General features: G+C 43.4%; 1 protein-coding gene across 2 annotated transcripts in view; it reads left to right on the top strand.

The window, feature by feature from the left end:
• The first annotated feature begins 2,092 nt into the window (after positions 1-2,092).
• hivep2a (HIVEP zinc finger 2a) overlaps positions 2,093-24,590 on the top strand; it is a 121,290-nt gene continuing 98,792 nt past the window's right edge. Inside the window, exons 1-2 of one of the 2 annotated variants that reach the window (XM_085248249.1) lie at positions 2,093-2,568; positions 13,786-13,836. The gene's annotated coding sequence lies outside the window, so the exon portion shown is untranslated. The remainder of the gene's footprint in view (positions 2,569-13,785; positions 13,837-24,590) is intronic. The other variant, XM_085248250.1, reaches the window with a different exon arrangement.

The raw sequence follows: 24,590 nt of genomic DNA on the forward strand, positions 1-24,590 counted from the left end.
GCACAGTAAAACAATACAAACTCACATAAGAATGAAAAAAACACAACACTCATTCACGAACAATTAAAGATAGAGTATAAAGTGATAGAGAGAACACTGCGTACATAAAATAGGTCACGTAGGTCAAAACAGACTCCGTTGTAATTCAACCCATGTTGCAATTTAGAGTCTGCATAACTCCTGGCCCACCTAGTTTTTTGCTGTATAGTCAGCACTGATGCATGCCTGAGTCAAATGTTTAAGAGCTTAATGGTCAGTATGAAGGTAACACCAAATGCCCAGATGAGAAAGCCGATGCTGAAGGAAAACGATGTGAAAAGAGTGCAGGACTGAGAGCCTCTTTACCAAGAGTTGGCTGTGCATCCATCTGTCTTCAAGATGATACAAGAGACATCGACAGCAAACAGAGACCACAGAAAATTACTGAAAGAAGCACGTGACCACACCCAAATATGTTCCTGCCAGCTAAATCTCAAAATGATGGAGCACAGCAGCACAGGAAATGGACCAGTCAGATATAAAGTTTATTTTCTGTGCAGTCAATGCCATGGCAGACGGCTACTTTTCTTCATGTAAACCACACAACCAAAGAGTTTCTCCTGTTATTTTTTTAACACGTCTCACATAGCCTTGACCAGTGGCTTTAGAACAGGCTTTGTGAGACCTGTAGAAATGTGTGCATCAAGAAATGTTTAAAAAATATCATTACTTTGACATTAGCATATATTTTGTTTAATCACATGCCCCGGTCTGCCTTTAGCTTTCATACTGAAGCCTGTGTGGAAGCTTGCTTTTACAATTGCTTTTTACAATTGTAACCATTATTTTGCTTGGATAAAAACTATTTTCTCTGAAAGACTAAGATTTTAAGTCCCCTGTCTTAAAATCAAACATTCTAATTTTGCAGACGTGGTGAAGGCAATACTCAGTCAAAGTGTGTGATTTAGGGATCAATTACTCATGATGTAGGTCTTGTAGAAGAAGAAGAATGCACTTTATAAACCATGCTAACCAGTAACAGCTAAAATAACAAAAAACAGTAGCATCTGTGCCATTAAGCAGAAAGAAAATAATTTTTCAGGCTTTGTGCTCATGCTACCAAAAGCAAACAAGGCTGAGCAATAATGAGATGTTCTGTTTATCTCTCCAATGCTCTATTTAGTGGTGGAGCCAGCATCTAGCAGCTCCAAATGTTTCTGTAGTGGGAAAAGAGATTGAATGAGAAAACAAGCTTCATGTTCTGCAGGTGAAAACTTCAAACTAAGGGTTTCAATCCTGTTCCTCAACCAGAAGGTACATGCATAATAATGAAAGTAGAGGAGTGGCAAAACATGCAGCCCCTCATTCATACTCTTGGTTCTGGGTCCAGCCAAGTGTCAAGTCAGGTGAGACATTTGGGCCACATCTGGTCCATGCTAATCCCATGCCCTGCGTCAAAAACAGCCCATGGTAGGCCCATATGTGTCTGCTACCAGCGATAATTCTCAATCCGTTTAATCAAATCAATACACTGCACATGCGGGAGCCTAAACATTCCAGCAGTGACTGCATGCACACACTGTATTAGAGAAAGAGGGAAATGAGGTGAACGGGTTAATTTTCTGCCATGGGGAATTAAGACATGTTCCCTGCATCCAGCTGTGTAGTAAACCCATAAGAAAAGGTAAGAAGATGAAATAAAACAAACACATATATAATATTAATAATATCTGTGGACATCTATAATTCAATAAGGTCGTGCCATCTGTAAACAATAGAAATATTTGATTTTTTTTAATACGACGACATGTGCTAGATTTTGAAGTACAATTTGCAAATGCTTTTGAATGTGTTCCGTTTTACTATATATCTATGGATGTGCAAGCAAAAAGAAGGCACGGAGACAGGCAGGCAGTCAGACAGACAGGTCGCTCCAGAGGTGACCGGGGAATCCTGCTCTCTCTCTGCCGGCAGACAGAGCCTCCTCCTCGGCCACTGCTCCTCCTCCCCTCCCCTCCCTCTGCCCTGGTTGCGCGTTGGGGGATCCGACGACGTCACAGCGGCACACACATTTGCACGGACGCGCGCCTGCAAGCGGACACACACACACTCACACACACACACACGCCCTCTCTCCTCGCTCTCTGCCGCTCCGTCTCTCTCACTCTCACTCTCCTCTATGCTGCTATTCTGGGAAGTGGCGCTTGGAATAACCCCCGTGTGCGTATGAGTGTGTGTGTGCGTGTGTATGTGTCTCCTGATTTCACCCTGACACACGCACACATACACACTCACAACACAGTCAGACGCACACATTTACTGTCTGTCTGACTGCAGGAGTGGAGCTCTGGCAGCAGAAATCCGCTCGCAGAGGATTCCTTCCAATTTTACGCGCAACTTTTCCTCGCCGGCTTCTTCTCTGCGGCGTTTCCAGCGCTCCCCCCTCGATTGTTGTGGATTTCTAACAACCACCCCCTGGCTGTTTGTAGCGGAGCGACGAGCGAAGCTCGCCCGGAATCGGATCTGCTGTCACCGGGCTGCTTGTTGTCATTTTCGCACGGAGACGCGCAGCCGGAGCGCAGACAGAAGGTAAGAGCGGAGAGGGGAAAACGAAAGCTTACGGATCATATTCTCACACACATCACAGTGACAGTGGGATTTTATGCGCCATGGTGGACATTTATGGCATCTTTTCAAGGCACTTGAGCTTTTGCTTAGCTTATAAAGGCAAGGCTATGCTGGGGGAATACCCCGGGCACGCATTGCATTGCATGCAGATTACCCAGGTTGCGTAATATCCTGAGGAATTTGCAGTAGCCTGCCCGGCCAGGCTGGTTGCAAGGCCGGGGAAGAGATAGACAGTGAGGAAGAGAGGGAGGGTACGTGTTGGTGGATAGGAAGCGATGAAAGTGGAAGTTCGGATGGTGTGTGATTGGTGTGATTTTTGCGTCCGAAGGTTGATTTGTTTTTAGCACAAACCCACGGCAGGTTGGTTTGATTAATAGACCTTCACCTGCAGTTCTCTCTGACGTTCATGTGAGACTTCTTTAATCACTCTATAGCGCGCGTGGAATGTTCAAAAGTGAGTTGAAGCAGTGACCTCCGCACACTCTTTGGTATTTCCTTGTTGCTGCTACAGTATGATCAGTGTGACACTCCTCAGAGAGTCACAAACGACTCTTGTTGCTACAGTACCTAAGCGTTGGTTTACACTGTGCTTGCCGAAAACGAATAGGGGAACACTGGCCATTTCTTTTTCGGATGGGGGTGACTTTATCTCATATGCTCATCGTTTGTTTCCTCTGTGTATGTGTCTGTGTATGAGAGGGAGAGAGAGATGGTGGGTGGTGCGCTGGCTGGTTCCGGGAATGTTCCATGACGTGTTGCCGTATAGAGAGGGGCCCCAGCCGGGGAGACTGCGACTAACGGCTCGGCCCTGCCGCTCTTCCTGCTCTCACTCCCTCTCTCCCTCTCCCTCTGTACTCTCCTGGAAAATATGTTAGCCTGTCTCCATTTCCAAAGAAGATTTACATTATCATCTCGTAGTGGTCATCTCTGCAGGCTGGGTTCCATTAGGTCAGAGGTCAAAGATCAGGGTCAAACGCAACTGCATGCAACAGGTGGTAAGATCCTGCTCAAGGACACTCACAGCAGTGCACATGATTGGCAGGGTGAGGTCTGAAGTGCAGGTTTGAAACAGCTGAAGGGCAGCATGCAGCCAAGCTGCAGCCAGTATGACTTTGTGGATCTCAGAGCATTTGTTTGATGTTTAATGTGTGACAGAAAGTTCAAACAAAGAGCTTCTCTACAAAAGCATGCAGTTATCAAATAAGTAACATTTTATGATAAATTGTAAGAAAGATTAAAAAAAAAGTATAAAACAAAAGTGAAAGAAATTATAGATTCATAATTAATGAAAAGTAAAAGTCAAATTGCAAAAGTGGAATCAATAACAATTTTATATAAATAATGCATTTGTGTGTTTTTATTATCTTTTTGTTCAGGGATGGTGGCTAATTTTAGACTACAATGGACACCATGCGCATGCTATTTATAGAAACAGTAAAAAGCTTTGGAGACTGTGAAATAATGAGAAATATGGCAAGAATAACTGCAGATGAATGCCTCTTTTCCGCCAGTCAAAGCTGCAGAAGGAAAAAGCAGCCACAGAAGTGAGTCCTGAATGTGCTCATGGTGTTGGTGGCATTTGTAGCCTGCAGCTGAAGAGATGATTACAGTATGTATTCTGCTGTCAGGGAACATGCTGCTGACTCTGTGCGTGCACGTGTCAGTGATGGATGGATGTTTGAGAGCGTGCACGGGGGAAGGCCGACCTACGTACCATCTGTCCTACTGCCACCTCAGATGGCCATCGCGGTGTAGCTACTGCGTAGGAGCAAGCATCCAGGCACGCACACACACAAGTACACTGTTACCAGGGAGGACAGGCGTATGGAGAACATGCATGAGGTGTGAGAAGACTTTCAGCACTAAACATTCAATTAATTTATTACTTAGGCCTTGTGGGAACTCTTATGTCTTCCCAACATACAGCAAGCTACCCTTGTACAAGCAGCACGCAGCGGAGTTGAAAAGGTTCATAAAGTGCTAACAGTCCTTGGCTTAATGTCTTGGAGATTTTTTTTGACATATATCATGCTTGTGCCAGGGCTGGCACAGTTTCAGGAGCATTTTAATTTAGAAGTTGCTGTGTTAGCATTTGGGACACACCATTCTTAAGCCTATGGATAGCCCGGTGGCTTGGCCGTAACAGCGGTGTTGGCTCAAGGGCAGCTGCCTGCATGGATCAGTATGCCAGATTTAAGCAGCAGCTGTCTGGAAAGTCATTTATGTCGGTGAAGCAGTGTGAGCTTATGTAACAACAAGCTACATATGTAACAACCTACAATAACAGCGGGTAGCACAGTCACCTCACTCCAAGAAAGTTGCTAGTTCGAACCCCATCTGGGTGGGGCCTTCAGAGTGTTATTCTCCCTGTGACTGCATGGGCTCCCTCTGGGTACTCTGGTTCCTTCCTGAAGAGATGTACATTATGCTATAGTCACCCTAGGGCAACCAGTGGTTGGTGACACTAACAAAAATTATGGCAACTGTGTGCAATGAACGTGTAATCTCATTGCCTTTGAAACGGTTGCTCTGAAGAACGGGACTGGGCATGTGACCACTTGTAGTCAGTTGCCTTCTTCAACGCAATTTTAATGTGTTAACATGGAAATAAGACAGAGTTCATCTGCTATCAGTTTGCAATTAACTGGGGTCAAGTTGTCAATTACATGCAGTCTGGTTGTGTTGATACAGCAATTCACTGTTGGTGTTGACATACACAGAAATACACATTGAACAGAAATTGACGATAACTACTTCCAGGATCTCAAAGATTAGAAAATGAAACTATGAAATTCCTCCATAAATCCCAAAATAGAGTCCTGGAATTACAACCCAAGAATTTAAAAAAATCATTTAGCTTCAATAAAGATTTTAAATAACAGTTTTTGAAGTTATCTGTGCAATATGTGTTCGTTGCCTTTAAGTTGAGTGGTTTGTGTTTGTGATTATAAATAGACTACTTTCCTTTATTTGTCGATTCATTTATTTATTTTTTTATTTTAATGTTTATTGACTCTTTGCTAAGATGTTTCCTGGGAAGCAGTTAAGTCCGCAGCGAATTTCCCAAAGGAGATTATAAAACATATCATATCATAAATAGTGATGCAAATGCTGCAGGATGGTGGTGACAACCAGCTGCCTAAGAGTGATCACAGTCTGTCTGAATCAGACCGCGAATGTTTGGCGACAAGTTGCTTTCCACCAGGCGACCTGCGCGATTGCCTTCAGATTGAAAGTTGCCTCCCAACTTGAGTTTGAGGTTGTTGCTTGTTCAACTTCAGGTCGACCAGTTTGTTATGATCGTGAGCGATTCACAATCAGTCACCAAAAACGAAAAAATTCAGTGCAACTTTCTTTAGTTGTAACAAGGTTGTTACAAGCGACCCGGATGTTGGTCAAAGATGATGATGAATAAGATCAAGTGCTTTAAGTGTGTAGAATAAAGTGCTGTATGAATGTACGGCTAAAAATGTAATTGTTTAAAGTGCTTTGAGTGGTCAGTAAGACTAGGAAAGCACTGTATAAATTCAAGGACATTAAAATTACGTCTGGTGATGTACTGTTCTGACCTTCTCAGGCCTGATACTGATATTGAGTCTTCTTTGACTCTAACTTCAAGAAAAAGGGACGGAAATATATATTTTTCTTGTTTAACATAAAGTTTGACTAAAACAGAGAAGGAATTGTAACGAAGAAATCAATACATTTATTAATGAAATAACACGTAACAGAAACAAGATAAGAAAACTTAAACTGTGTAATGTATTTATTCTCCACTCCTTTAATTTTAGCAGACAAGTGAAAGTAAAGTGAAGATAACAGTAGTGTAAGTGCCATCAAATGTTCCCACCAAGTAATGAAAGAGAGAGGAAAGGTTGCAGACAGCGCCGTGGATACCGTTCTTCACTTGTTGCTTGTTTGATGTTAAATCACAATTAAGTCACAAACTAGCAAAAAGACACAAATGGAACTTGTTGCTGTGTGACTGGGAAGTGCCTTTAAACTGCTGACCGTTTGTTGTTAGAATCAGCACAGGACTACTATCAAAGATGCCGTTTCTCACGTGCAGCACACAGCAGGAAGTAGTCCACTTCAGACACTCTTTCACTACAGCAGTGGGGTGCCTGGTTAGAAGGTCCGGGAGGTTGGACAAATGACACGCGCTCACTGTGAATTCTCTGGAGATTTACCCATGCCATCCTCACACGCTGACAATCAGCATCGTGCACGCTCGACACTTTCACTGGATAATGAACAGAAGAGTTAAGAGCTGTGAAAGCAGCTCGGAGTAGAGCTGCACCGAACGGGCTCAACCGCTCGGCTGTTGTCACCAGTGCCTGATGTGGGAATTTGAGTCAGACTCAGTGAAGCAGTTGATTGTGCTACTTTTCGTCATGCCGTGGTTCCTGGATGACTGGTGTTCTGTGAGGTGTTGTGGGATTTTGTGAAATCCATACATTATTGTTGAAGTATAACTGCGAAAAACATTATGAATGACTTGCAAATTCACTGCGTCTCTCCTTTGTTTTAACTCATTTCCCCTAAAAAGCCTCTGTCACAGAAAAAACCCAGGCTGCTTGTGCAGTTTCCAGGTGATGGCATGGCTCATCAAAGGCCTTTGCAAACACGGTAAACAGCTTGTTTCTTTTGTGGGGCAAATTACAACTAACCACAAGTGTGACCCACCACCTAAAGGAGAAATTACCCATAGACAGTATTGCAAAAGCTATTGTGGAGGCTCTTGAATGATAACATATGGCATATAGCTCAAAAGGCACTTGTGAAACTAAACATCCCTTCAACTGCTTCAAAAGAGCACTGGATATGAACCAGAAGAACAATGTGTGGAAGTGTCTGATAAGAAGATATAGGTCCAGATTCCACTGAAGGGCTGTCAAAAGTGGCTGCGAATGACAATACAATCAAAGAAGACCAGATCAGATAAGCGAGGGGCTACTTTATTATTCACATAGGCTTTTCTCTTGTTCTGCCTGGAGAACAAAAAAGTCTGAAAACCAAATGTTTAGCAGACAGAAGTCACAGTCCTCTGAAAAACCTCCACACCTCAAAAGTTTGGGCTTATACTGAGTTTAAAAATACAGCGTTTAGACTGTTAATCTTACACAACAGCTTCTTTACAGCTTTAAATTTAAATAGTGGGAGAATTATGCCAAATAATAAAGGATCTCTTAACCATTATTTCAAAATTCAAATTGAAAAACTCAATGTCCAGTTTTCTTCAAGGCTTTCAAACATGTCTCCTTGTTGGATTTGCCATAGATGTAATAAATATTTCTTATCTGTCATGTGGCCACACATATATTCATGCTGTGACCAGAATCCTCATCTGATTACATTACATTTATCTGCAAGATGCCACTGTCCAGAAAGTCTTATGCATGCAGCAGGAACTTTGGACTCACGGTGTCCGGTTTGGCTCAAAAAACAATAGCAAGGCTTAAATTACTTTGAATAGTTGGAATTCAACACAAGAATTCAGAGAATTCAATTCCAAATGTCTGTTTGACAACCTCCATTTTTCTTTTCACATACTTCTTATTGCAGCGCTCTGCCTCTCCTCCTGTCTCTTCGTCTGTCTCACCGCTGACTGTGCTGCAGCCGGTTCGCTGCAGACGTGTTAGGTTAGCATTTGCTGTCAATTATCACAGTGCACACATCATAGCTGGAGAATTTGAAATGACTGCAGATGTATGGCATGGTGTGAAGACATAACCCCTTCACACATACAGATGCACACAGCTTTCATTGTAGCTGGGACTCACTGGTGTGCAGGGTGTTCATTCGGAACTGATTCGCTGGTAAAAGCATGCACGTGCACATGAACCTATAGACCCTAATATAAAGAGTAAATATTGTATTTTTGACTGATAAACAGTTTGAAAAGTTGAAAGAGAACCAAATAGGGTTACATCTAGTAGTTCGTTCTCATATTTCATATTTTACTGCCAAAAAATACATTCCACATGTCATAGTTCAGTGAAAAAATAGCCGCTGATATTCAGATTATATCATTTAACCTTGCTGGATTTCACTCCATGAGAAAAGATTTGACAATAGGAACTTTGTTCCACTCTGTATATTGTTGTCCTTTGCCTCACTCACTCTGTTGTTGTACTACCATTGTATGAGACACCTCAGAGTGGATTATTACTAACAAAGAAGTGCACAATTTGCTTTGCAACATAATGCACCCACAGCACGCTAACACTGCGCTCAGCGAACGGCACACTGAACTCGTATAAAGTTTATCTCATTGCATTGTGCTGCTTTTGAATGCAATTGCACAATTTTTCCCTGTGTGTGTGTGAGTGTGTGCGATCACCTGAGAGCTGTAAAGGAACCTGAGAGCGCTCTGGTGACCGAGGTCCTGACAGCGACGGGTGAATTATTAAGACACATCCACACATATGCACACACAAAGCCTAATGAGGTGGTTGACTGGGTGTACCAGATAAATCGTTCCACAGTGGTTTAGTTTCATACCGTTATACACGTGGAGGAGTGGAGGACTGGAGGAGGTGAAGAAAGAAGGGAAAAAGGAGAACAGTGTGCGAGCATGTCATGTGCTGGGACATTAGTTGTCCCTCAGCCAATCAGCGATGAACTCTTTATTGTCCATTGGTCCATATCAGCCAGTTATATTGCAGGTTTTTAAACAAAAAGGTAGAGGGAGGGGGAAAAGAGGCTGATATTGAAATCTAATCTCTTTTTACGCAAAGTCAGGCGCTGAACATGCTGTGGGCTGTGCGTGTTTTTGTGTGTGTGTTTGCGGCTTTTCAAATGGACATAGCGATGCTACAGAAATAAATGGAGAGAAGGAGAAAGAGAGACCTTTACTCAAACTGGCCTACTTTCTCAGCAGCTTGTAATTAGTCTCACTTCATGCATTTATGCATCAGACAGTGGAGCTAAATCAGTGTTTTGTAATCAGGAAATCCCAGATGACACCACCGTCATCCTGTTCTCCTTTACTGTACTCTACACTGCCAATTTGACAACTTAAACTATAGTTGAATAATTTTGAATATCATTGTAAAAGCTGCTGTTTTCTGTCATGACACTGTATGCTATAAGGGCCTGAAATCAAATACAACACCTTCTCTGCCAACATGTCTTCTATAACTGTACACTGGATGCCTTTGGACTTGTGATCAGACAGAATTTGATCACCTTACACTTATATGCAGTTTTACTGGCATATTTTCTCAGTTTTTGGAGACATTTGGAAAGATTTAAAGGTGATCTATATGCTGCTCTTTCTTCTTATTCTTGGACTGTTTATACCGAGTCTTGCTGCAGCCCTGTACTTCATCCCAACCAGTTTCAGCTCCTTTCTGAGGCCATCTCCCTTTTCAATGTACTTAGGCATGTAGACATGGTCCAGACAACCTGCAAGCTGAAGTTCAATCTAAGCATCAGAATAAGGAAGAAAGGTGATTTAAGTGACTTTTTGTTACTATCAAACTGCAGATTTACAGGGATTTTCCCACACAACTATCTCCAGTGAACAGCAGTCGTAAATGCCTCGTAGATGTCAGAGGTCAGACAAGAAGGCCACAATAACCACTTGTTATAACCAAGAGCATCTCTGAATGCATTACAAATTGAAGCTTGAAGTACTGTAGATGGGCTACAGCAGCAGAAGACCACACTGTCTGCCACTCTTGTTAGCTAAGAACAGGAAATTGAGGTTACAGTTCACACCAGCTCACCAAAAAAGGGAAAAGCACGAGGGGGCAAGAGGGGTGTGTAATCCAGTACTAGCAACGTGTACCTAATAAAGTGGTCAGTGAACAGTAAATAGTAAATACAAGTCTTTCATATCATGAGTGTAGTAGGAATTATTTCTTACTTCACAAGTAAGATGACACAGTCAAACTCCTGCTTTCATTAACACCCAGACGCTCGCTTGTATTGATTTTTTTTTTAAATCTTAGATGTCTAAGTATGATAATATGATTTAAAATGATTAAAAATCTGTGATCTCAAACACCAACATACATCCCTTTCTGATGTTAGTCACTCAGAATTTACTGCCGCTATTTTGTGCCGACGCTCTGCAGTCATACCGGGAGTATTTAAATATCTGCACCCACAGAAACGAAACCCGAACCAGAATACATTGCAATGAGTGTTTGCACAATTAAAAACTTCTCACTTTCTCTCACTGGGAAACTCTCACTTTCATACTTCACTGATGAGTCCAAGTGTAGGTAAAACCCTGCTGAACCCTGGCATTTTCTCTGGGGGGTGTCCAGAGGCATTTTGGGAAATGTAGTCAATCCAAGTGACGAAGGTTGGACAGATTTAGGGTAAGCAGATAAACTTTAAATGGTAAATTATGATGAAAATGATTAAAAAATGATTACTCGAATGAGAAAAACATTGCAAACTGATTATGTGTAATCCATATGAGGGTTTTTCCCCCTTAAAGCTCATTACAAAAGATCTACCACAAATGTCTGGGTTTTTAAAAATCATAATAATTGAACTATGCATTGATATTTACTTTTACAGCTTAATCTAACCTGTGTTTTTCATCAAAAGTTAATGCAAATCTGTAAGAACAAACTTCGTTAAACACTCTAGCTGGTATCGGTGTGCCGTTCCCAGGCTTTGTTTGCCCAGTCTGATATTATCACAGTGAAAACACAGAGACAGCTGCTACTGTAGGTTTAGGGTGAGTGATTTGCATATCCATACAAAAGATAAAAACACTTCAGAAAATATCTGGGGATGAAAAAAAAATCCAATCTCAGCAGGTGAGACTAAACAGAAACCCCAGTGGGCTTAAAAAAAATAAAACAATGGAAAAACATCACATCCAAAGAAAAAAGTGACAAAAGAAAAGCGAAAATCAAGATGACAAACAGATGACATGAGTGATCTGAAGCTCTAAGACAGAATGTCGTGTGTTTTTATTTGCTTATTGCTGGATTCATTGTGGGGTTTGATATGGCAGTGTCAAATGTTCCCAATCCTCTAAGATGGCAGCAGAGACTTCAGCTACTGAAGACGTGTTTTTAGGAATTTATGATTACAAACCACAGGATCAGCATGTCACCTCTGCTGTTCTGAAGATATTACAGAAGCATTGCTGCTGTGTGTTTTTAGCTGACACCCATTTCAATTCTACGCTGATATTCATGCGCCGAGAGTGTCTTATAACTTTCTCACCTTCAAAAACGACTGAAAATGTGAGACGTCCTCAAACCTGAACAGTTTTCAATTGTCAGTAACTGCTGAAATAACACAAATGCACTTTTGTTTCCCACGCACTCACCTGGCAGGCTTGCCAATTATGGTAAACGACACCTTAGTATATTTAATGACTTATTTCTCATTTTTATTAATTTATAAGTGCGCAGACCCTTTGCTCTCTTTGCTCAGTGATATTAAGAAATATAGGACAGAAACCTCCTTAGAACTAGGAAAAAATCAGTCATTGCCGATTCCCTTAAATCTTTGGATTGCATATAGATCGCAAGGCAGTTGCACAGGGTGCCTTGTGTAACTCAGATGGACTGCAGTCAGTCTTGTGGGCAAGAGTTTTTGAAAATAACTGCTGTCTAGTTTCTAAATGCAGAAGAACTGTTAACACGCTGGAGTCAGACTGAGTCAGTCTGTGCCGATGAGTCTGGTCTGTGATGGCTTTCTTTGGAATTGGACACTTGACTCAGTTGGTTGCCAACTAGTTGTATTTTGGTTATGATCCTATACCAAAGCAAGGCTGCCGAGTGTTTTGAGGGTGAGACGGCCAGAAAGTAATAATTCCCTGCAACACTGAACTTTCATCAAGGAGAGTGGGGCTTGTGATTCATGTGGGGCCACTGTTTCTGAAGATTAATTGTCCTTCTAGATGGCTGAGAAATTTCTGTTTTGAGTTTGCATGTGCCTGCCTGGGTTTCCTCTGGGTGCTCCAGTTTCCTGTTACAGTCCAAAGACATGCTTGTTAGGTTAACTGGTGTTTCTAAATTGGCGGTAGGTGTGGTGTCGGTCTCCTGGGATAAACTTCTCCCCACCTCAGTCGGGGATTTAATCTGGTTCAGTACAACGCTGCTGCTGGATGAAAGACCTGGTTGACAACACGCATTCCAGTTCATCCCAAAAGTGTTTTATGGCCTTGATGTCAGCCAAGTGTTTTCACACCAAACTTGAAAACCATTTCCTCTTGAACCTGGCTTCATGTCTGGAGCCATTGTAATGCTGAAACAGAAAAGGGCCTTCCCCAAACTGTTGCCACAAAGTTAATCTATCTAAACTAAAAATCTTATTTGCTGTAGGGAAATAATTTTCATTGGATGTTTGTTAGGCGACCAACTGAAGGTTACCAAGTACTCTTCAGCAATACTCCAATTAAAACAGTAATTTATCATTTTTACACATCAGTTTAAAAGGCATGAAATAGACTCAGTGTAACTGCTTTAATTGGTGAGCTGTAGATTAGTGAGCTGTAAGGGAAATATTATTATTTCTACTCTTTTTTTCTCACCACTTGGCAGTCATCTTTGAAAAAACCCCAGGGCAGTTTTTTGTGGACCAAGAAGCCGTTCAGAAAGGAAAAGCTGCATATATAAAATTGCCAAACCTAATGAAAAAAAAAGAGAGTAATATTGCTTTAACTGCTCAAACGCAGATGACCGGCCTTTTAGGACAAGTGTGATACAAATGCCGTTTTTAGTATTTCTAAGGCCCCCCATAGATTTTGATTATTTATAACATGTCTGGTTTTGCTGGGTGTAGCCTAATCGACAAAGATGAACAAAAATATTGATTGTCATGTTTAACTCTCTGCCAAAAAGGAAATTTGCATGCTTTTTGAAGATTCTCCTGTTTTGAACTACAGGACAAGCAGCACTAAGCCAAAACTATGCAAATACTGCGGGTCACATCTTGGTGATAATGTGGCTTTGGGCAGTGGGTGGGTTAAACATCCCCCAGCCATGTTCATATTGTCGGTCCAGTGGGGGGCTTTTTTCACAACCGTACTGCGATACACACTGCATGGGCATTTGGCAATATGTCAGAAATCAGCATGACTCCAGTGCAGGAGGCAGCCATTTGTATGCATGTAGCACACAGAGTGTGTTTAAAACTGGCAGTTTTGCATAAGAGTGCCATCATGCTCTAATTCTGTCATCTGTCTTTCTCCTCTAGGGGCAATTTGTGGACTTGATAAACGGACCAGAAAGCAAACGGTTGCACCAGGTAGGATCCACAAACCTAATAACCACTGTGTACTTGTATATCGCGACTACCCGGTCGCAAAGTCTGACGTCACTAGCCGTGTCTGGGCCTAAACTCCGCTGCAGGTCCATATATCAAACGATCACTATGGCATTACTGAGAGTTGAAAAACTGTCTAAAGTCTTTCATCTTTAATAAAATGATCAGTGTCTGCTCTACCAGGTGTAACAACTGAGTTTAACATCCAGGCATCCATGAAAACGGAATTTATGACATTTAACGGAGTTAGAAGTTAGCAGGGAGTTAGCTCGCTAGCTTCTATCGAAATACAATATAGCATGTCCTGACTGCGGGGTTTTGAAAACAAATTAAAACGCACAGCTCTGTTCTCACTTCCAACATAAATGAAGACAGGAAACTAAACAGCAGTGACGTTTGTAGGGTTACTGGAGTTTGGCTAGCTGGCCTGATGTGCTACGTGACCGCTAGCGACACAGCTATGTTAGCATAATATAAACAAGCTAACCTTTTTCCACTCGATAAAAGTTAAAGTGAGTGTTCTCGGTGGTCAGGAACAAATGTAATCGCATGGCAGCATGCTGTAAAAGGACCAAACTTCAGCCAGGAGAACAACTGAGATAATCCATCCAAAATACGAGGTTAGTCATTCATATACTGCTGCATGCGCTGGGCTGTAGTTACATCCTAAGGTTTTAAAAACTGAGCTTAAATAAATGATTAGCGGTAATAAAAGCCGAGGGAGGTCAACGGTGATCACTGACTGTTTTAGGAGCTTTTTGAGATTAAATAGAAGAAAATACAAAACATTAAACATGTTAACAACACAAAAGCCATATTAAACGCAGACTACTTTAGGCCCGGAAGTAGGATTCGTCACGTCATCACTTAACGACCGGATAGTGTAAAATAATATATGACATCCAGTCATTGCGCACAAAATAGAGTAATTTATGAGCTAGTTTAGGTAAAACATTTCGGGTGCAATGAATAGAGGTCAATTTTGACAAGTCAGTGATTATCTATGAAGATATTTAAAACTCAGTAATATAAATAAATTTATAGCTCAGGTGACATTTTGCCCTTTAAGCCAGCTTCTAGTGACTGGTTGCCTATTGCAATATCAAAAGTAGTAGCAGTCACCACAGCATGCTTTATATTCTACGGCAAGAACCCTATAATAATACAGAGAAAACCCAACAATTACACAACCTCTTATGAGCAAAGACGTGGCAACAGCGGAAAGGAAAAACTCCCCAATAAGAAGATAGTCAGAGATGTCCATATAAGGACATCCTCTCTTTGTCGTCAAATCACTCAGCATAAAAGGAGCATTTCGACCAGTCTGAAGCCAAAACTTCTGCCACATGGATTATTTGAACTTACACTGACCTCATTATTTGAAACTTTAGCCATGTTTAATATGAGCATCCACAACTTTAACAGACTCTATATGGCAGATAATAAGGAAAAGTACAGTAGGTCACTTTAATTTAAAAAAAAAAAGTCAAGAAAACTGTTTAAAAATGCAGTTTGTGTAGAAAAAATGTTGAAAATAGTTGAAAATATTTCAACTATCTGTGCAAGAGTAGAGTTTTCATTTAAGAAGTCGTGCTTCTCTGCAATAATAACCGTCTTTTAAAATGGCTGATTCTTCTGTGATGAGCGAGAGAGGGAGGCTCATAAAGAAAAAACAGACGGTAAGACAAGGAGCCATTTGAGCTGTTTTCATTTAACCAGAATTACTCTCAACTGTTTCCTCCCGGCTGGTTGCCGGGGAAACTGGCCAGCTTCGTTATTGGAGGTGCGACCTCAGCTGGGAGTGCAAATGATAGAGCTCACTTTAACGTTCCCGCTGCCTGCAATCACATTTCTGTGACTCTCTTTCATTAACATGCTTTGTACTGTTTGGTAAATGATCTAATTTTCCTCCTCGCACGCACAATAATCAGGTCGAGCTTTTGTTTGCCAAGACCAAAGTTTTGCGAGCTGAGCTGATTATGGTGAGTAAAGGCAGAAGCAGACGCTGTGTTAGGATCCAAATCCAACGGAAATCCAACGGAAATGTATACCCATCTCTTCTAACTCTGCTTTCACAATGATGGCCAATCTGCCTGAAAAATGAAATAAAATAATATTTGGTGTAATAAAAGCAAACATATACCCCAGGCTGGCAGCAGTGGTTTGTATCATAGCAAGAAGTGCAGAATTGCCAGACATCATATGCATGTCACTGATTCTCAGATTTTGTCATCTCAAACTGGAATTACTGCCCTGAGGTTTTATACCTTTACCAAACAAGTCAAGTTACAGCTTATCTTCATGTCTCTGTTTGAGCTTCTGAGTTCATGATGACATCACCTCATCGCATTTTACTGGAACTGTCATTAACAGACATCAACTGACAGAAGGCGTGGCTTTTTCTGTTGATATACAAAAAAAAATCCAAAAAAACAAATGAGGCTTATGTAAAAAAAAAAGAAAAAAACAAACAAACTTACATCATATATATATGTGTGTGTGTGTGTGTGTGTGTGTACCAGAAAATTGTTCATGCCAGTTGTTGAGGACAAATATACTTTTTCTAAGACTAAACACAAGAAAATAACAAATGTCTTTTGCATGGCTTCTTATACAGTTTAATACCGAAACGTTTTGCAAGGATCTTGAGAATTAATTGTTGTACAGAATTAAACAAATCATTACTACTCAATAAATATAATCACAAATTTTGAATGCAAGAAAAAAAACTTTGGCATTAATTTTATCCTTCTTGTTTAATTTTGAAAATGTCATATTTGCAAAGCCAAACAATTCTCAATATTACACAATTTTTCAATAGTTTTCAGCTGACAGTAATTATCACTTTAAGTCTCCTAAATTCAAAGTAAAGAAAAAAAATAAGTCAGCACACGTGTTGTTAAGATAATAATAATAATAATAGCAGTCTTGCCCACTCAGCAACCATCCTGGAAACTAGTTAAAGGCCCAGCTAGATTAAGAGCACAGTCGTTAAATTTTCAGGTTTTATTGACGTGGTCAATGTTTCTGGTTCATCCCACCAATGTGCTGAATAGATGGTGTTGTGAACACCAAATAAGAGGAAAATGAGGTGCTCTATAAGTTTACTATGATAAAGAGTAATTATGCTCCCCTGGCAATATATTTCCTGAAGCAGCTAAAGCAGATGACTGGCTGTTTAGGTGAAGCAGTGGGACAACAACTGTCATGCTAATGTCTCCGGTAATTCAGTGTTATTGGAAGCTGTCAGATCGTTCGTTCACGTTACTCATTTCTTTTCAATTGGGGATAATTTATCCAAAATTCAGGAGCAAGATCTCATAAACCCCTCTTCCAGTTGTATGTCTATAATAGAATAGAATAGAATAGAATTCAACTTTATTGTCATTGCACATGCACAGGTACAGGGCAACGAAATGCAGTTTGCATCCATCCAGAAGTGCTTAGTGATATAGATATATTACAATATATATTAGCAATAATATAGATATGTGAGTATATTACAGAAATGGGTCTATTATGGTATGTTATAATGTACACGGTATGAAGTATGTTGTGAATATTCTATAACTATAAGTATGTACAGGCTGTAGTGAGTACAAGCTATGTACAGGATATAAATGCCTTCCCGCTTCGTGTGCCTGTTTATTGTCGTCATTGGTACCACAGGGATCTGCCTGGCTTGGGAAGCACCACTGATCCTCTGCGACGCCTTCCCCAAACCTCAGTGTAAGGCTTTAACTGAGGCCTAAAATCCATCTACCATTCCCTATCAGTAAGCATTGTATAACCCGTTTGAGGTTGTGGTCCTTGCCAATGATCTTTTATTTTATCAGGAAGTCAAACCAGAACATGCTAACAAAAGAGATTCTTAATCTGTCTTGTAAGACGCTGACGTAGGAAGCATAAACTTAGCATGTTGGGGTTTTTTAAAGAAGGGAAAGTACAAGTACTACACATAACTTCCCAATGCTGAACATGACACATTAGTTTTCTGCTAGTTGATGCCACGATCACAAAGAAACATGATGCTGAGTTTTTAAAAATCTTAAAGCGAGTGTGTAATCTTATGATTTTCTCTTAATCAAATAGAAATCTTGACATAATTTTTTATGCGATATTCTTGGCTTACCCTCTAAATAACATCCTCCACGGCCTCATATAGTGCAAGAAACTAGAAAAACACAGATGAACAATGCATTCATTCCCTCAACGCACTACTACTGTGTGAAAAAAAAAAGATGATGTGCTTTGTAGCATCAAAAGACTGAATGCAGATCTTATTCCCGACCTTGTACAGCTGCTTTGTATTAAAATTAATATGCAAGTCAGGTCGAAAATGATTTTTTTTGTGGGCCATTAATGTTTTAATGTAGTTGATATAAGCCCCTTTTCCGGTAATAATGGGAAGGTTAATGGTCAAGACACAGAAAACAGTCATAAGCACTAGCATCCCCTGACAATGATCACCAAGGACAAATGTTTTGCATTTGAGTTCAAAGCAGCGGAGTAGTAGAGTAAAGGAGCTGTGCAAGAATAGTGCTTGTGCTGGAAGAAAAATACTGATGCAGCAGTGACTATAAACAGATGGAGGATAATTCATGAAGGAGGACTCGTGAAGTGACTGCTGCGGTGAAGATTACACTAAAAATGATGGATGGAAGAAGTGTGTGGCTGAAGATTAGGGACTGGGCTTTTGCGTTCTTTGCTTTTCAAATGTGTGTTGGTTGCAAATATGATGGATAGCAGAAGAAACTGTGTGTGTGTGTGTGTGTGTGTGTGTGTGTGTGTGTGTGTGTGTGTGTGTGTGTGTGTGTGTGTGTGAGAGAGAGAGAGAGTCAGCGGTGTCACTTCCTCTTCCTGTGAAACAGGCGGCTTGGTATCAAGGATGAGATGAACTATGTAATCCAAAAATCCTCCGTCTTTCTCTTTTCTATCTCCCGCTGGCTCTCACATCATGCTTTCTTCTATAACTGTATGTGTTGTCACCCACGAGTCTTTGTTTCTGTGTGTGTGTGTGTGTGTGTGGTTGAGGCGGACCGTGCACAGAAATAGATCATGTAAAGCAGAGATTACTATCTGCACCTCAAAGCATAAACGTGTGGGCCTTTAAACTTCACACTGTGTCATTTCTGCACACACCAGGTTACACACTCATGCAAACAAACACAGAGCAGAAGACATGCACAGGATGTGCGTCAGTGCTTGCACAGGGTGCACTCAAAAATGCATATGATGTCTGCATGTGCTTGTGCGTGTCAGGTGGTTTTTGAGGATATCGAAGGTGACAAATGTCAACGGCTGCACTAGACAGTTACAAGCTGTTCTGACAGCGTCTTCGTGCATGTCCGTTTTCTTGTGTGCGCGAATTTCTGTGAAAGAAACTGAATGCAAGTGGCACAAAGCACAAAAAAGTATTTCTTAGATTTTGGAGGGGTAATGTTGATGCAATTAACAACTTAACCTCTTAATATCCACCAGGCCACCTGAGCTAAGGTTCTCCTCGGTTTAAGGTCAGGGGTTGGGTTTTGTTGAAGAAGAAAAATGTAGAATGATGTTAGCTTGGCAGATTTAGTTTTAAAAGCTTTTATGTGTAGGTTTTCTAAACAGGTAAAAATTCCATAAAAAAGAGACAGTAGCTTAACCCTAAAATTCTCCCCACCTCTATGAGTCACTGGCGACTTAGTTGATATAAAGAGGTGAAAAAAGGGGATGGTACTGTGAGAACTGGAGGGCAGTTCTCTCTTTTTAGATTTCTTCCACATTGTGCAGTAGCTTCATTTGGCACACAAACCTAAAATTGTGTCGATTTTGTAGCTATATGGCTTTCACACATGGCCTTTTTTGTATGTTAGGCTGTGGGATCTATGTTGTCTCTACCTTCTTTGTTTTTTCCTATTTTAATGTCCAGCATTTACAAATACACGTTTTTGGTGATAAAAACAAGAAAAACAAATGAATGAGGAAATCAGTTTTTAGTTTTTTAAAGGTCATCACTTCCATGGAAACACTTTGGACAGCTGCCCCCTTTCCCCCTTGCACCTCAGACATTATTATTTAATTTTCTTCAGCTGGAGTTTATCCTGCAGATTGCAGACAGTGAGCACAAGCCCGTTGATTTAGGATGACTCCGATATATCAACATAAACACAGTGGCAAGAGCAAAACCGGCTGGTATGTATACGTCATAAATCTGGTGGTGATTTTATGTGCTCATTCTGTCACGGTTTGCGGGGCAAGCCGTGTGGAGTTGTAGAAAAGGACCCAAAAGGACCCAAAAGGCGGCAGCTCTGGTGCAGGTGAATATTTATTTACAACGGTGGGCACAAAACAGCACTGGTGGAAAAACAAGAAACCGGAAACCTAAACTGGATAAGCTAATAACACAAACCAGAAACGAGGATGCAGGGAGGTCCGGGGAAATACGCAAGAGACGCAGGGAGACCGAGGGGAAACAACACAGACGAACCAGCAACTACTATGACAGAAGACACAACTTAAATACACTCAGAGAACACAGGGGGATTACATACAGGTGGGGACACAGCTGGGAGTAATTAACATGACGAGACTAGGGAGGCAAACTGAAAACACTCACATAAGACACAGACCTTCACAATAAAACAGGAACTTACACATGAAAGGACACAAACTAAGAAACGTGGACTAGATACAGGAACACACGGGCAGAACAGAGTAAACACTAACCAGAGGAAGAACAGAACCAAAATCGCGAAGAGAAAACACAAAACGCTGGGTCAAAAGGACCCAGGATCATGACAGTACCCCCCCCCCCTCAAAGGCTGGCTCCAGACAGCCCAACAAGAAACAAAACAGCCAGAAAAAACAGAAAACAACCCGACCAGGGCGGGCGGCGGGGGCCCAGGAAGGAGGGCTCGAAGCAAAACAAAACCGGAGCACCAGAAGGCCAAAAGACAAAAACAAAAAACGAGCCCAAAACCAAAAGAAACGAAGCACACCAGAACACAGGAAAAAACAGAGTCCAAAACAGAAGAGTTCAGGGGGCCGACAGCACAGGAGTCCAAAACAGTTCAGGGGGCCGGCCAGGGGGCCAACAGCACAGGAGTCCGGAGTCCGTGCGGAAGGCAGCGGCGGCGACGAAGGAGACCACGGAGCAGTTCAGGGGGCCGACCCCGATGGCAGTGACGTCCAGCAGGTGGCCCGGAAAATGGCCGGCGATATCGAGGTGCAGAACGAGGCTTGGGCGGTGGCATAACAGCCGCAGGACCAGGCGTGGCAGAAGCAGAGGCCGCAGGACCAGGCGTAGCAGAAGCAGAGGCCGCAGGACCAGGCGTAGCAGAAGCAGAGGCCGCAGGACCAGGCGTAGCAGAAGACTCTGATGAGGCCGGACCAGACGAGGATGAAGACTCTGATGAGGCCGGACCAGGCGAAGCACAGGCTGAAGCTGGACCAGGCGAGGACAAAGACTCGAATGAAGCCGGACCAGGCGACGACGAAGACTCGGATGAAGCTGGACCAGGCGACGACGAGGCGGCCGCAGGTGGCGGCTGGACAGGCTCCTCGGGCCCTCCAGCTGACGCGGCGTGAGGCTGGTGTGGTTCTCCGGAACCACCAGCTGACGAGGAAGGCTGCTGGATGGGCTCCTCGGGCCCCCCAGCTGAAACAGGAGACAAAGGCCGGAGCGGTCCCTCGGACCCTCCAGCGGAAACAGGAAACAAAGGCCGGAGCGGTCCATCGGACCCTCCGGCGGAGACACGAGACGAAGGCCGGAGCAGTCCCTCGGACCCTCCAGCGGAGATACGAGACGAAGGCTGGACGGGCCCCTTGGACCCTCCAGCAGAAGCCATCACAAAGCCAGCAGGCATGGAGTCCACTGGCAGACATGAAGGAAATGGGTGCTGTGCTGAGCACTGGCCCTGCTCAGACAGCACTGACACGGGGCACTTCCCAGGTGGCTGCTTAAACTCCAGGGGTCCAGAATCAGCTGAGGACTGGGACCTAGCCTCTGGGGAAGCCCTGGAGCGGCAAACAGTGCCAATGGCGGCTGAACCATGAAAAGCACCTTGAGTAGGACTTAGGCTTTCTCCCTGCACGGAGTGAACGAGTGGAACCGGTAATGCTGGAGCCAGAGCTACTGGGGCCTGCGCTACAGGCGGCACTGGAGCCACTGGGGCCTGCGCTACAGGCGGCACTGGAGCCACTGGGGCCTGCGCTACAGGCGCCACTGGAGCCACTGGGGCCTGCGCTACAGGCGCCACTGGAGCCACTGGGGCCTGCGCTACAGGCGCCACTGGAGCCACTGGGGCCTGCGCTACAGGCGCCACTGGAGCCACTGGGGCCTGCGCTACAGGCGGCACTGGGGCCTGCGCTACAGGCGGCACTGGGGCCTGCGCTACAGGCGGCACTGGGGCCACTGGGGCCTGCGCTACAGGCGGCACTGGAGCCACTGGGGCCTGCGCTACAGGCGGCACTGGAGCCACTGGGGCCTGCGCTACAGGCGGCACTGGAGCTACTGGGGCCTGCGCTACAGGCGGCACTGGAGACGGAGCTGAGGGTGGCACTGGCTGCGGGGGAGCTAACTGGGCTGAGAGTGGCTGCGCGGGAGCTAACTGGGCTGAGAGTGGCTGCGAGGGAGCTAACTGGGCTGAGAGTGGCTGCGGGGGAGGTGATATGCTGTTCACAAAGTCATCTGCCGCACAGAACACCGCCCCTGAATGAACAGTCATACAGTCCGCAAATGGAAAACAGTCCTCACTCACCACAGCCGGCGAATTAGAAGTCCGAACGTCCAGCTGTGGGGTGGCGCGCTTGCGGCGCGATCGGCGTTTCCTCCCCGCAGACGGCTCCGACGGGCCGGGCAAGATCGCATCCGGCGAGTCGGGCAGCGAGGCAGGAGTGGCTGAGAGAAGGTGGGGTGTGTGCCGGAGAAAAGCCTGTATGGTCAGAGGAAGTGAATTTAGTAGCCATGGCAGGCCAGAAAAGAGCCGTTGTAGCCGACCTTCCACGGCGCGGCGAAGCTCGTACGGAGGATTCTCCAGCCACAGCCCGAGGAGGATCTCCACATTGTAGCCGATGTCATCCTGGAGCTCCTCGGACGGATTGACTGCCGCTGGGTTCATGGTGGCTGGTTTGTTCTGTCACGGTTTGCGGGGCAAGCCGTGTGGAGTTGTAGAAAAGGACCCAAAAGGCGGCAGCTCTGGTGCAGGTGAATATTTATTTACAACGGTGGGCACAAAACAGCACTGGTGGAAAAACAAGAAACTGGAAACCTAAACTGGGTAAGCTAATAACACAAACCAGAAACGAGGATGCAGGGAGGTCCGGGGAAATACGCAAGAGACGCAGGGAGACCGAGGGGAAACAACACAGACGAACCAGCAACTACTATGACAGAAGACACAACTTAAATACACTCAGAGAACACAGGGGGATTACATACAGGTGGGGACACAGCTGGGAGTAATTAACATGACGAGACTAGGGAGGCAAACTGAAAACACTCACATAAGACACAGACCTTCACAATAAAACAGGAACTTACACATGAAAGGACACAAACTAAGAAACGCGGACTAGATACAGGAACACACGGGCAGAACAGAGTAAACACTAACCAGAGGAAGAACAGAACCAAAATCGCGAAGAGAAAACACAAAACGCTGGGTCAAAAGGACCCAGGATCATGACACATTCATGTTTTGCGCAGGTTGAGAACATTTCTATGCACGTATTACTAAAAGTGGGTCATTGTTTGCTTGGCACAAGTTGATGGTAATGTACTCAAAACTGGAGCAGCAGTTTTCAAATTAAACCGCTGTTGATTCCCTGCTAGCTTTATTAATCTACAACACAAATAAACTTTTGTTCCTGACATTTCATGATACTACTTACCACTAGCCTGGACTCCAGGCCTGACAGAAGGCTGCAACCTGCTCCATTTCTCTGTGGTGGAAAGTGGCAGACAAGCCATTCAGAAAGTAAAGATTTTATGTTGTACAATGAATCAATGAACTTCTGCACAGATGTGAGGACGGTAAAATGCGAAAAATGAAGGTCGCCGATACCAGTGCTGCTAATATTAGCCACACTTTTTTACCTAGTCTGACAAGACCACATAAACAAGTTAGAAAAAGTCCACAAAAGTGAGGTGAAATAATAAAAGGAAAATTTTAATTAAAAAAAAAGAGAACCAAATGGACACCATGCTAAACGGTGAGTTGGGAAGTAAGCAGATAAACCAGTAATGAACAGCAAACCAGTGAAAGCTTCACATCTGTTGAGTCATTGGTTAAAGCAGACAAGGAAGTGAGAGAAACACACCCGTCCACTATGACAAAATACTGTGCTCTCATAAAGACTGTAAAAAAAAAAGAGGAGGTGAAGAGGAAGAAGTGTATGTTCTGTAACCATGGTGACCACAGCTTGGTACAGCGGATGCAAGCTGTGCCCTTGACAGCATCACATTGGAGAGTGAGTCTGATACACACACACACTTGTCGAGGGCAGACTGACGATCGTGTGTACTATGTCAGAGTGAGTGGTTGCCCTCCTGATGTGCGTGTGTGTGCATTCATCCATGTGCGTGTGTGTATGTGTGTGTATGTGCAGGGCATGAGTGAGATAACAGAGTGATGAATTTGAATAGCATTAGTGGGATATGAATATTGCCGAGACAACAGCAGTTAGTTTGGTTCCCATTTCCTCCATGTAACCAGAAGTCCACTGGCTTCTTTGTTTGTGCATTCAAATGGCAT

Source organism: Mchenga conophoros, linkage group LG15, assembly GCF_057382185.1.
Source record: "Mchenga conophoros isolate Kocher_MC1m ecotype Shallow Benthic linkage group LG15, M_conophoros_male_GT1.1, whole genome shotgun sequence".
Taxonomy (NCBI): Eukaryota; Metazoa; Chordata; class Actinopteri; order Cichliformes; family Cichlidae; genus Mchenga; species Mchenga conophoros.